Source organism: Cynocephalus volans, chromosome 2 (genome assembly GCF_027409185.1).
Source record: "Cynocephalus volans isolate mCynVol1 chromosome 2, mCynVol1.pri, whole genome shotgun sequence".
NCBI classification, from domain to species: domain Eukaryota; kingdom Metazoa; phylum Chordata; class Mammalia; order Dermoptera; family Cynocephalidae; genus Cynocephalus; species Cynocephalus volans.
In genome coordinates, this window is record NC_084461.1 from 162,698,457 (window position 1) to 162,711,074 (window position 12,618).

Consider the following 12,618-nt stretch of genomic DNA (forward strand, 5'->3'; position numbering starts at 1 on the left):
GGACAAACTGGGTTCTAGAACAGACTCTGCCCACACTCGCTGCGTGCTCTGCAGCCGGCACCTTAGCGTGTCCCGCCCTAGTTTCCTCATCGCTGTGCGATGTCTGGCAACCTGAAACTGGATGGTTCCTGGGGTCCCTCCCAATGCTGCCCCCCGTGTGTCTACAGAACTGCAAACTCATACTATGAATAAGCAGCCACATCCCCTCTATCGTACCTACTAGTGCATTCCCTCTCACTCCCTAATTTGCCCACATTCTACCAAGGACCCAGCCTGTAAGACTCAAACATGAGCACCATTGCTACAATTTCTGAAACTAAAAGTAGTGAATTGTATACTGGAAATTTACTAAGAGAGTAGATTTAGGTGCCCTTCACACACACACACACACACACACACACACAACACACACACAACACACACACACACACACACACACACACACACACACACACACACACACACACACACACACACCCGTGACAGCTCTGTTAATTGGCTTGACTACAGCCATCACCACTGTGTGTACAAGTATGCATGAGGGTACTTCAAGTTCCTGGAAAAGTAGAATCAAAAGATATTATTATTCTTTCCATGAACTTTTTGAAAAGCCCTTATATATCAAAACATCATGTTGTACATCTTAAATATACACAATAAAAAAGACAGAGGGGAAAACGTCACTCATGCAGGAACATCCATGCAGTAGACACTCTGTACATTTCACTTGAAACTCCTTGGACAAAGCTTAGAATACAGTGAAAGGTTGTCTCTAACCTGGAAAGGATGAGGCACAGCAATCTGTCCTCCACATAATCTAAACCATTTACTGAGTTAGCTTTTACCTCGATTTTTCTTAAGAAAGGAACTGTGGGATAAGCTAGAAGCATCGGCCCCTGAGTACGCAGGAGAGGGGAAGACACTTCACGGTCTTCCCAGGCCACCTGGGGGAGGTGGGTGATGCACCTGCTCACTGGGTTGGTGTCAGCCTCAAATAAAAGGCGATGTGTATGAAGTGCTTGGCATACAACGAGGCATTCATTGGTTTAGTTATTATCTTAGGCATTTTATTGATCAGAGACACTCTAATGTGCTGAAAACCATGTTGGTTTAGAGCTGCAGACCTGGATTTGAAATAAAGCTCTGACATTATAAAGGCTGTTTTGTATTTGGGAAGTTACTTAACCATTTTTAGAATAATAATACTTAATACATAGGGTTTAAATTTGGACAGCGTAAAAGACAATAAGCCAAACCCCCTGGCACGTAATGGCAGGAGGTCCCACATTCTCCTCAGTGTGTCAGGTTTATCTGTAGTTACCAGAAAACCCAGTGTTTTCAACAAGAGAGAAGTGTATTAATCTCTAATACTAAATCCAGGGTTAGGTATCCCAGGGCCAGTCTAAGTCATGCCCTCCAAAGAGCTTTCACAAGCAACCATCTACTATTATCTGCAAGCACAAGTCCTAAGGAAAAGGAGGGAACTGGACAGGCAGAAGTCAGTGTCAGCGCCCTCTGCAGGATCCCCATGAGCTCCAGTGGAGCAGGGAAAGAAGTGGAGACGCGGGAGCCGCCTCCTTCTGCGGGTGGCTTCTCCCGCTTGCTCTCGGCTCTCACAGCGGATCCAGTCCCCAGTCTCCTCGTGTGCCTGCCCTGTGTCCTGCTCACCTTGGTTCACGTGCTTTGCTCCTCCTAGGCCAAGCTGAGACAGTCCCACCCAGCCCATGCCAGGGAACAGGTTGCCAGATGATCCTAACAGCTTTTCTGAAGATTGGGGCAGACACAAGGCACGTGCATGAGATGGTGAGAAGTAAGGCTGAGTCCAGGCCTCACTGCTGCTCAGGCTCCTCAGAGGGCAGCTGCTGGGGACACTTACGTGGTCCTCCTGCGCCTGGCCCTGTCTTGCTGCCATATCTCTCACTGCACTAAGACCCTCGCCCCTGTCTCCTTCCCAAGTTCTAGACCCAACTTGTCCCTTTCCTGTCACAGTACATGGAGGAAAGATAAAATTTCTAAGACTAGAAATTGATCAGAAACAAGGCAAGTGTTGGCAAATGTAAAGGAAAGGGCTCCAGAGAACGTAGCCTTTGTCCAGAGGAATGAAAGATTCTTTGAAATACCTTGTCTTTAGATGAACAGACCCTCATGGAACATCCTTCTCAAAAGAGAAGAGCCCCCAGCAAGGCGCAGGTGCACAGCCAGCTGTCCTGTGGGACTCTGGTGTGTGAGGCACACACTTGCTCCACTCACCTCCGCAGAGGAGGAGCTCACGGGGGCGGACGGCCTGGGAAGCTGAACTGCAAGTGAAGGCCACCAGGCATCCAAGGTGGGTCCAGGCTGATGTGACATTGTCTCTCTCGGCTCCGTGCTCTCCCTTCACCATGGCTTCCAGCTGAGCAGGGACGCCACTCTCCTCCTGTTCCTCCCCTGGCTGCTTCTCTGCTTCCCCCCCTTTCCTGCCTCCTCGTTGCTTTCCTGTGATGTGCCATTGTCACCATGGAGGGACAGGCTCCTTCTGTACTTTTCCTCCAGTGCCCAAGAGGGAGAATCACGTCCCACTGTGCTGAAGTTGTCCCCTCACACCCCATCCCTTCGGGTATGTGGCAGGTGTGACAGAGGCGTGGAGGAGACCAGGCAACGGGGAGGCCAGTGACAGAAGGAACGTGGAGGAGAAATCACCAGGAGGGCCATGGCTGGCACGCCCACAGCACCAAGAAGGGTGGGGGAAAGTTAGATGTGTCAGTGGCTCACCCCTGCCATCCACGGAGGAGACCCCACATCAGCACGGGGCCTGGCAGAGCCATGTCCCTGCTCAATCTCTAAGAATCCTGGTAACCACCTGTCTAGAGTGGGGACAGCAGCACTCTACAGTGGGTGTAATGAGTTACCACCATGTCAGAGGAACTAGTTCCTCCTCTCAAAGGCAAAATATTATTGTTGGATGAGCTTACTTCAAAAAAAAATTAGGGAAGTCCAGCCTGGCCACCCACAGACACCCACATCTCAAGCAAATGGCACTGCTTTACAAAATATCATAGGACAGGAAAGGTTGGGTCTGAAGAGGCATCACCCACCCAACCACCTCAGATTCCTCTCTCTTTTGGCATCGGTCATGAAGCCGGCTCCCCTAGCTGATTTTGCAGGGATCTAGGAAAGCAGTCATGTGTGTGTAAGCCTGACGCTGTGTGCTACTTCCAGGGGGACGGATCTGCCAATGAGACCTTGACCCCTGAGCCCTCGACAAAGATTGCCCTCCTTTCACAATGAGTGAATACAATTGTGGTTTTCCTCTTTCATCTGAGGGATGCCCAAGTTCTTTGTAAAATCTTATTATAGGTCTGAACAGGCAGTAATTTTGTTCTTGCTCCTGTTCATAGAATTGTAAGTTTTACCTAAAAATGGACTTTACAGTCTGCTCTCAGGTGTCTAGGAGATCAGGTTGGCACTCAGAGGTCCCGAGTGAGTCAGATTCCCTCCCCCATCTGTCCCCTATAGGTCCTTCTGGGGAAAATGGGGACAAAGAATAAAGAGCAAGACAGTGGAACTTGTCCTGACCTGGCAGGTGGGGCTGCTGAGAGTCTTATCCATGGTTTGCTCCTCACCTCTGTGCTAGCTTCTGTTTAAAGCTAAACTGGGGAAAGGACTATGGCCCCTGTGTGTTGGGCATCCTCTGCTCATGGTGGCTGGAGCTGAAATGATCAGAGGCTTCTATGGCTGTGGATGCTGCGAGACAGGAGAGAAAGGCCTGAGGACACCAGCCCAAGTCCATACTTGTAGCCAATAGGTCTCTGCTAACTCTGCAGACAGGGCTGCACGCTGAGAGGAAAGAGGAACAAGACACAGTCCCTGCCCTGGAGCAGCTTTTGTGGGAGACACAAAACTAACTGCAAGTCTTGTCCTGGTTCTTACTTTCTCTCTGACACTGGGCACTGAAACAGTTGAGCAGCATGAAAAATTAAATTTTATGTAATCCAACGTGAGTACTAACATTTTTGTTACTAAGTCCTGTGTCACAAGAACTGTTTCAAAGCAGAGACTGTGGAATTACTACCACATTCTCACGCAGAACTGATTTGTTTGTAAAGCATCAGGAGGAAGATGTATGAGGCAATTTTCTGGTCCCTCCTCACAAAGAAATAAATGTCTTCTCTCGACCTTCAGATCTACTTCCTAATGCACATTTTCATGATCGCTAGAAATAAGCACCAACCTTAGAAGCTGAGGAGGATATAAAGGTGAGAAATTTCTAGACTTTGCCCTTAAGGAGCTCAAACACTAATGCAGAGCTAGACCCAGAAAAAGCAAATAATGCTGCTTGAAGTAACATCCGGCTATGGGAATCAGGCTGTACTCCAGTTTAGGGAGAATCCCAGAAAGATCCCGCATTGGACCCTAGTCTTGAAGATGTAACTCCACCTGCCTGTCCACCACTTAGAGTGGAGGTTTCCAACTAGTAGCTAAACTGTGAATTAGCTGTCAGCCTGTACAAGTCAGGAGATGTCCCATAAACTCCCCATTTCTGTCAGCACATGGCTGGATTCCAAAGTGGCAGCAGCCTCAGAGCTCTGGGGCCTTCTGCCATGAGTGGGGCTGACACTCTCCAGATTCCAACTGGTCCACTCACCACTTACCACCTGCCCCTGCAGGCACTGGAGACATAACCTCTAGGAACATGTGACCCCTGCCTGACAGTGAGTGATTGGAATGCATAAATCCTATCCAGAAGGACAAAAACTCTAAAAGTCCAGTGTGGGAGACGGGATCCAAACCCTCGGAGCCAGCAAGTTGTGCCAGCCAGGGAGGCTAACTCCTGAGTAATGATCTTCAGATTAGTCAAATCAGCCATTTCAGAGTTATTTATTTTATTTCAAATTTTTGTTTCTCTTTAATGAAGTTAGTTTTGAAAAGTTCCAAGCTTTCTCAGCATGAGTTGGAGAAGGGCAAGTGTGGCACTAAGGCAGCATTAAGGAGAAAATCCAGAGGTGGAGGTGGTGACAAAGCCCATCAGGGGCAAGTGCTGAGGGCAGCTGCTCGGCTGACCTGTCCGCAAAAGGGCCTGCATCACACACATTGCAAGCCCTTCCTGAGGGCCTTTTCCAGATGACTTTCTTAAACAGGCATTGAGGGGGGTTTCTGATTGCAACAATGGATTTGAAACTGTCAACCTCAGGAGCACAATTTTGGACGCCGTTGGCTAGAGCAGGACCTGTGGTGTGGGATAGTGGAGTATTAACAAATCCAAATGAAATCCACTGAATCATAATTTTGTAGAACTGGCATTAAGTATAGGCTAAACCAGAGAACTAAAAAAACACATACATTTCATCTACTTATGTTCCCAAACAGATATAAATATCGAGGTTTCTCAAGTTTTTTATGTTATTAAATATCTAAACTGTTAACATTAACAATCACCATCTTTTCAAATTTCCTCTTCTTTTGAAATTGTTTTTATTGACATAGCATTCACACCACTAATTTCACTATTTTCACCATTTTAAAGTGCACAATTTAGTGGTCTTTAGTATATTTGCAATGTTGTACAACCATCATCTTTATAGTTTATATAGAACACCTACATCGCCCCCAAAAGAAAACCAATACCATTTGTGTCACTCCCAATTCCCCATCTTCCTGTGCACGTGAATATCCAGTTGTCCCAGCACCAATCATTTAAAGACATTCCCCATTGTGCTGTCTTGTCATCGATGAATCATAGTTATATGGGTTGATATCTGGACACTCAATTCTTTTCCTTTGGTCCATATGTTTATTCTTATGTCAGTTCCACCTTGTCTGGACTACCGCAGCCTCAAAGTAAATTTTGAAATCAGAAAATGTGGGTCCTCCAACTTTTTTCTTTCCACGTTTGTTTTAACCATTCCTTTGAATTTCCATATAAATTTTATGATCAACTTGTCAAAGTCTGCAAATAACACTGTAGGGATTTTGATAAGAACTGCATTGAATCTGCAGATCAATTTGGGAAGCAGTGGTGTCTTAACAACATTAAGTCTTCCGATCCATAAACACAGAATATTATTTCATACCTAGGTCTTTAGTTTTTTTCAACAATGTTTCATAGTTTAATTCCTTAATATTTCTTCTTTTTGTTGCTATTGTAAATGAAATTGTTTTCTTAATTTCTTTGAGATTGTTCGTTACTAGTGTATAGAAATATAACTGGTTTTTGTATATTGATCATGTAATCTGCCATCTTGCTGAATTCATTTATTAGCACTAATAGTTTTGGGGGAAATTTATTAAGGTTTTCTATATATAAGGTCATGTCATCTATAAACAGAGAGGGTATTTTACTTTTTTCTTTGCTATCTAGATATTTTTACCTCTTTTTCTTGCCTAAATTCTGTGACTAGGGTCTCAAGTACAATGCTGATTAGAAATGGCCTTGTTCCGGTCTTGTTCTGATTTTAAAGGCAAACATTTCTTTCTTCTTAAGTATAATGTCAGCTGCAGGACCTTCATCAGTACCCATTAGCAGATTGAACAAATTTTCCTCTATCCCTAGATTGCTGAGTATTTTTATCATGAAGGCTGTTGGATTTTGTAATATGACTAATGCACCTGCATTACTTTTCTATAGCTGCTTTAACAAGTGACCACAAACTTGGTGGCTGAGAACAACACACACTTATTGTTTTACAGTTCTGAAGGCCAGAAGTGTGAAATCAGTTTCACTGGGCTGAGATCAAGCTTTCAGCAGGGTGGTGCTCCTTGCCTCTTCCAGCTTCTGGTGGCTGCTGACATTCCTTGGCTTGTGGCCACGTCACTCCAATCTCTGTCTCCATGGTCACACTGCCTTCTTGTCTTCTGTGGACCATTCTCCCTCTGCTTCTCTCTTATAAAGACACATGTGCTTGCAGTTAGCGCCCCCAGAATCCAGGATAATCTTCCCACCTCAAGATCCTTAATTCAATCACATCTTCAAACTCCTTTTTGTTATGCAAAATAATAGTTTCAGGTTCCAGAGATTAGGAAAAGGATTTCTTTCAGAGGACCATTATTCGGTTCACCCTGTCACACCTTCTATTCCTAGTTTGTTTTGTTTTTATCATGAAAAGCTGTTGGACTCTGTCAATTCTTTTCCTGTGACTATTGAGAACAGTATGTGAGTTTTTCACACTTACTCTGCTAATATTGTGCATTACATTGATTGATTTGTTATATTGAACCAATCCTGCATTCCTGGGATAAGTCCCACTTGTTCCTGGTGTATAATTTCTCTGTGCTTCTGAGTTCAGCTTAGTATGTTTCAGGGGATTTTTTGTATCTCTATTAATAAGGGATATTGGTCTATAGTTTTCTTTGCTTGTGATACCTTTCTGTAGTTTTGGCCTTATGATAATGCTGGTCTCATAGAGAGTTGGAAAATGTTTTCTAATCTTCTAGTTTTTGGAAGATTTGAAAAGGATTGGTGTTCATTCTGAAAATATTTGGTAGAATTCTTTAGTGAAGTCAAATGATCCTGAGATTTTCTTTGTTGGAAGTTGTTTAATTACTAATTTATTTCTTAACTTAGTAAAGGTTTATTCAGATTTTCTTCTATTTCTTTGTGGTTCAGTTTTGTAGCATGTGAGTTTCTAGGAATTAGACCATTTATCTAGATTATCTAACTTACTGGTAAAATTCTTTATAGCTTTCCTTTAAAATCCTTTTATTTTTGCGGAGTCAGTATTAAAGAAGCGAAACCTCTTTCAAGTCTGGGTCTAGTAAATTGAGTCTTCTCTCTTTTTTTCTTGGTCAGTCTACCTAAAAGTTAGCCCATTTTGTTGATATTTTCAAAGAGCCAACTTTTATGTCATCGATCCTATTGTTTTTCTATTTCCTTTATCTCCACTCTAACATTTCCTCCCTTCTTCCTGTTTTATGTTTAATGGGCTCTCACTTTTCTAGTTTCTTAAGGAAGAAAGTTAGGTTATTGATTTGAGATTTTCTTTTTTAATGGAGGAGTAAATAGTTATGATCTTCCCCTTGATCACTACTTCTCCTGCATCTCATGAATTTTGGTATGTTGTGTTTACATTTATATCAAGGTATTTTATAATTTCCCTTTTGAGGTTTTTATTGACGCATTAGTTATTTCAGGGGGTTTAATTTAATTTGCCCATATTTGTGAATTTTCCAAATTTCCTTCTCTTATTGATTTCTAATTTCATGCCATTTTATTGAACACACTTTATGTAATTTCAGGCCTTCTTAATGAAGCTTTCCTTTGGGCCTACCAAATGGTCTATCTTGGAGAGTGTTCAATACACACTTGAGGATAACGTACATCACATGGGGACTAGAGTATTCTACTGATATGTTAGGTCTAGTTGGTTTATATAGTGTTGTCCAACACTTCCATTTCTCAGCTGACCTGCTATGTACCTGTCTTGTTCCGTTATTGAAAATGGGATATTGATGTCTCCAACTGTTTTCGCTGAACTACTTCTCCACTCAATTCTGCCAGGTTTCACTTTATGTACCTTGGGGCTCTATTGGTAGGTTCGTGTATGTCTGTAATTGTTATGCATTCTTCCTCTTTTGTCATTATATAATGCCCCCCTTTGCTTCTCACAACAAATTTTGTCTTAAGGCTTATTTTGTCTGATATCAACATAGTCACTCTTGCTTTCTTTTGGCTACTTGTTAGCATGGAATATCTTTCAGTTAGATTCCTGTTACTGTTTTCTTTAGTGTTAAGCCAATATTTTCCAGTGTGTCATTATAATTCCTTTGTGATTTTTCTTTAGTATATATTCTTTTCTTTATTTTTTAGTGGTCACCATGTGGATTACAATTAACATGTTAATTATAAAATAACTCTGTTCATCTTTGCTGAGTTTGTTCTTCTGCTTGCTCAAATCTACTTTTGAGCCCCTCTAGTGAATTTTTCATTTCAGTTATCATACTTTTTATCTTCAGAATTTCTATTCAATTACTTTGTATAATTTTTCTTAACTGATATTCTCCATTTGATAAACCATCGGTCTATCACTTTATTTCTTTAGACTTGGTTTCCTGTAGACCTTTGAGCATGTTTTTAAAAGTTAATTTGGAGTCTTTGTCTAGTAAACCCAACATCTGGGCTTCCTAAAGACAGATTCTGTTGACTGCTTTTTTCTGGTGTACAGGCCATACTATGTGTTCATGCTATGTAAGTTTTTACTAAAACCTGAACATACTGAATATTAATATGTGGCAATTTTGGAAATTGGATTACCCCCTTTCCTAGGGATTTTGTTGTTGCTGGTTGCTGTTGTTGTTTATTTAGTGGTTTTCTGAACTAATTCTGTAAGGTCTCTATTCTTTGTCATGTGTGGCCACTAACTTCTGTTTCATTAGCTTCATGTTCAGCTAATGATTGGACAAAGATTTCCTCAAATGCCCAAAACCAAAAAATATCCCAGTCTTTGCAGAGGGCCTCTGCTTGTGTTGGGGCACAACTTCGACACTCAGACAAGCAGTTTAAAGGCTATGTTCTCCCTTAGCCTTCACTTCCTGCTTGTTCAAAGTCTCCAGAGGTGAAACCTTCCTGAGCATGTGCATAGTCCTTGGCATGTGCATGACCTTCTAAATTCCTAGGAAAATATGTCTTATGTACATCTCATTCCCCAGCATTTCCTCCCAATCTTTTTGGTTAGTCTAATGTTTGTCCCAACTATTATCCATCGCATGAGGCAGCAGTGACTAGAACATTTGCTTGTAAATGTTTGATAAATGCCTCCCCGCCCCCCGGATAGCAATTTAGCACTAGGCAAGTTCCTAGTCATGTGAAATACAGACAAACCTTTTGAGTAGGTCTTGTAGGCTCCAGCAACAAGAGCAAATAAAGACAAACCTTTCTGAATGAGGTAAATTCTTCTCCTTCCAGTACTGGGAATGTGGACTGTTGTTTTCAAGGCCACCACTGAGCTGGGGAGTGGGGGATGGGAGCAGCATAAGGTAAAACAACAAAGTTTTCTGCTCTTACTGAGATTCAGGCATTTTCCTGGAATAAGCGCTTCCTCTGTTGCTATAAGCTTTTGGTTAGTTTCCGGTGTTCCAAACAAAAGTTGATCATGACAGTTTTTGCCAGTTTTTTCATTGCTTTTGTGAAGGTTTCAAATTTTGGAGTTCCCTACTCCACCATTCTAGTGGATTGAATTATTTCTCCCCAAAAACTCACTGAGGTTTGAATTGTCTTCCAAGTTTTGTGTATTAGAAACTTAGCCTTCACCATGACTGTTAAGAGGGTGGGAACTCCTGTTATGGTAATTGAAAGGTGGAGAACTGAAGAGGTGATTGGCTTGTAGGACTGTGCAGCAATGAATGGATTAAAAATGGTGGTCAGGGGCATGGTTCTGAGGGCTTTAAAAGATGAGATAGGAGAGTCTGTCTCTCTCTCTGCTCACTTTGATTCCACCATCTTGCAATGTGAGACCCCTGGGTCACTGTTACCAACACCAGATTGACTTTGGACTTCTCAGCCTCAGAAACTGTAAGCAATAAATTTCATTTTCTTTATAAATTACCCAGTTCCAGGTATTTTGTTATAAGCAATATAAATGGACTAATACAACCATTTTTGCTGATATCTGCTTTTTATATTTTCTCAATAATAGTAGTTCTGACATGTTCTTTGATGACATAAAATGCTGCTCCTTTATTAATCTGAAAATAATATTAATATGATTAACCCACCAATTCATACAACTGAACCATTAGAAAAGAGACACAGGGAGCAATATCACAGGACAGTGCTAAGACTAACGTCGTGCTTGTCAGAATGCTGCACTATGCAGCCTCATGTAACCTTGAGTAGGTAGACTGCAATCATCAGTTTCATAGGATGCCCAGATAGGTGATGCAGCATTGCTTCCAGGTGTGTCTGTGAGAGTGTTTCCAGAGGAGATGAACATTTCAGTTGGTGGACTGAGTGAAACAGAGGGCCCTCCGCAGTGTGGCTGGGCATCATCCACCTCACTGAGGCTCTGACTAGAACAAAAAAGTGGAGGAAGGCTGGATTCTCCCTCACACTGTCTGACTGCTTGAGCCGGGACATCAATCTTATCCTGCCCTCAGCATGCCTGGTTCTCAGGCCTTCACACCTGGACTGCAGTCCACACCGTCAGCCCTCCAGCTCTCAGGCCTCTGAATTACTGGCTTTCCTGGGTCTCCAGTTTGCAGGCAGCAGATCTTGGAACTGCTCAGTCTTTATAATCATGTGGGCCAATACCTCATAAGAAATAGGATATATCCTATATTGTAGGATGTATGTGTGTGTGTGATTGGTTATGTTTCTCTGAAGAAACTGGACTAATCCAGAGACATTCCAGTTGAGCTTCTTGAATAATGCTGAATAATACTGAAATTATGTTATAGGTATGGAAGAAGACAATATGATCACTTCCCATTAATTGTTAAAACTCATCCTCAATTCCAAGTGATGCCACCATGCATTTGGGATGAAAACTGTGAAGTAAGAGAGGACAAGATAAGAAAAAATTTAAAACATCATAAAAATAAACATAATACTGAAATACCTAATTGTTTCTAATCAGGCACAATTTGATTTATGCTAAGCTAATCTGCTTTGTACTTACGGAAAAGAAAATTTTGGCTAAGCCAAGTAACATTATAAAGAAAGAAGTGTCCATCATAAGGATCCCGAATTATTTTTTCATTCATCACCAGCCGTACCTTAGAATGTCAGATTATCTCTGTAGCTTATGTATGTAAATAATATTGACATTCCAGGAATATGAAGAAAAAACATCCAGCTTCAAAGTAAAATACAAGTAGACAGCAAGATAGAAATAATAAATCTCAAGTGGCCACATAAGCTGATCTTAGAAATCTGAGATATAATCGTTATGGAGTTAGTTTAATAACTATCTTCATAGATTTTCTTGCTACTAAGAAATTGCTTACTTTTGATATTTAAAAGTTATGGAAACAGTGCTCCTCATGAGTCTGTGGAAAACAAGGATGATCCACTTGACACTTCAGAATAAGATAGATTTTGACCTGCTGAGGTGTGTCCCGAGGAGGCCACCAGAGGGACAGAGGATCCCGAAACCACGTAGCATGAGAACCATTTAACTAATCTTGGGCAAAACATAGCCTTGGTAGAAATGCGTTGCTTTCTTCAACTCTATAAAGAGTTGTCTTGGAAAGCAGGTTGAGCTTATTCTGTGTGGCTTCAATGAGCAGGATGTGGACAATGGATGGATGCTGCAAGAGGAAGGATTTTAGCTCAGGACAGGAAAGGTCATTCTAAAAATAGAGCTGACTCTTCCAATCCAAGAGCATGGGATATCTTTCCATCTTCTTGTATCCTCTCTAATTTCTCTCAGCAGTGGTTTGTAGTTCTCATTATAGAGATTTTTCACCTCCTTGGTTAACTCAATTCCTAAGTATTTTATTTTTTTGGTGGCTATTGTAAATGGGCAGGCTTTCTTGATTTCTCCTTCTGCATGTTCACTATTGGAGAAAAGAAATGCTACTGATTTTTGTGTGTTGATTTTGTATTCTGCTACTGTGCTGAAATCATTTATCAATTCCAGCAGTTTTTTTGTAGAGGTTTTAGGCTGTTCGATATATAGGATCATGTCATCTGCAAACAGGGACAGT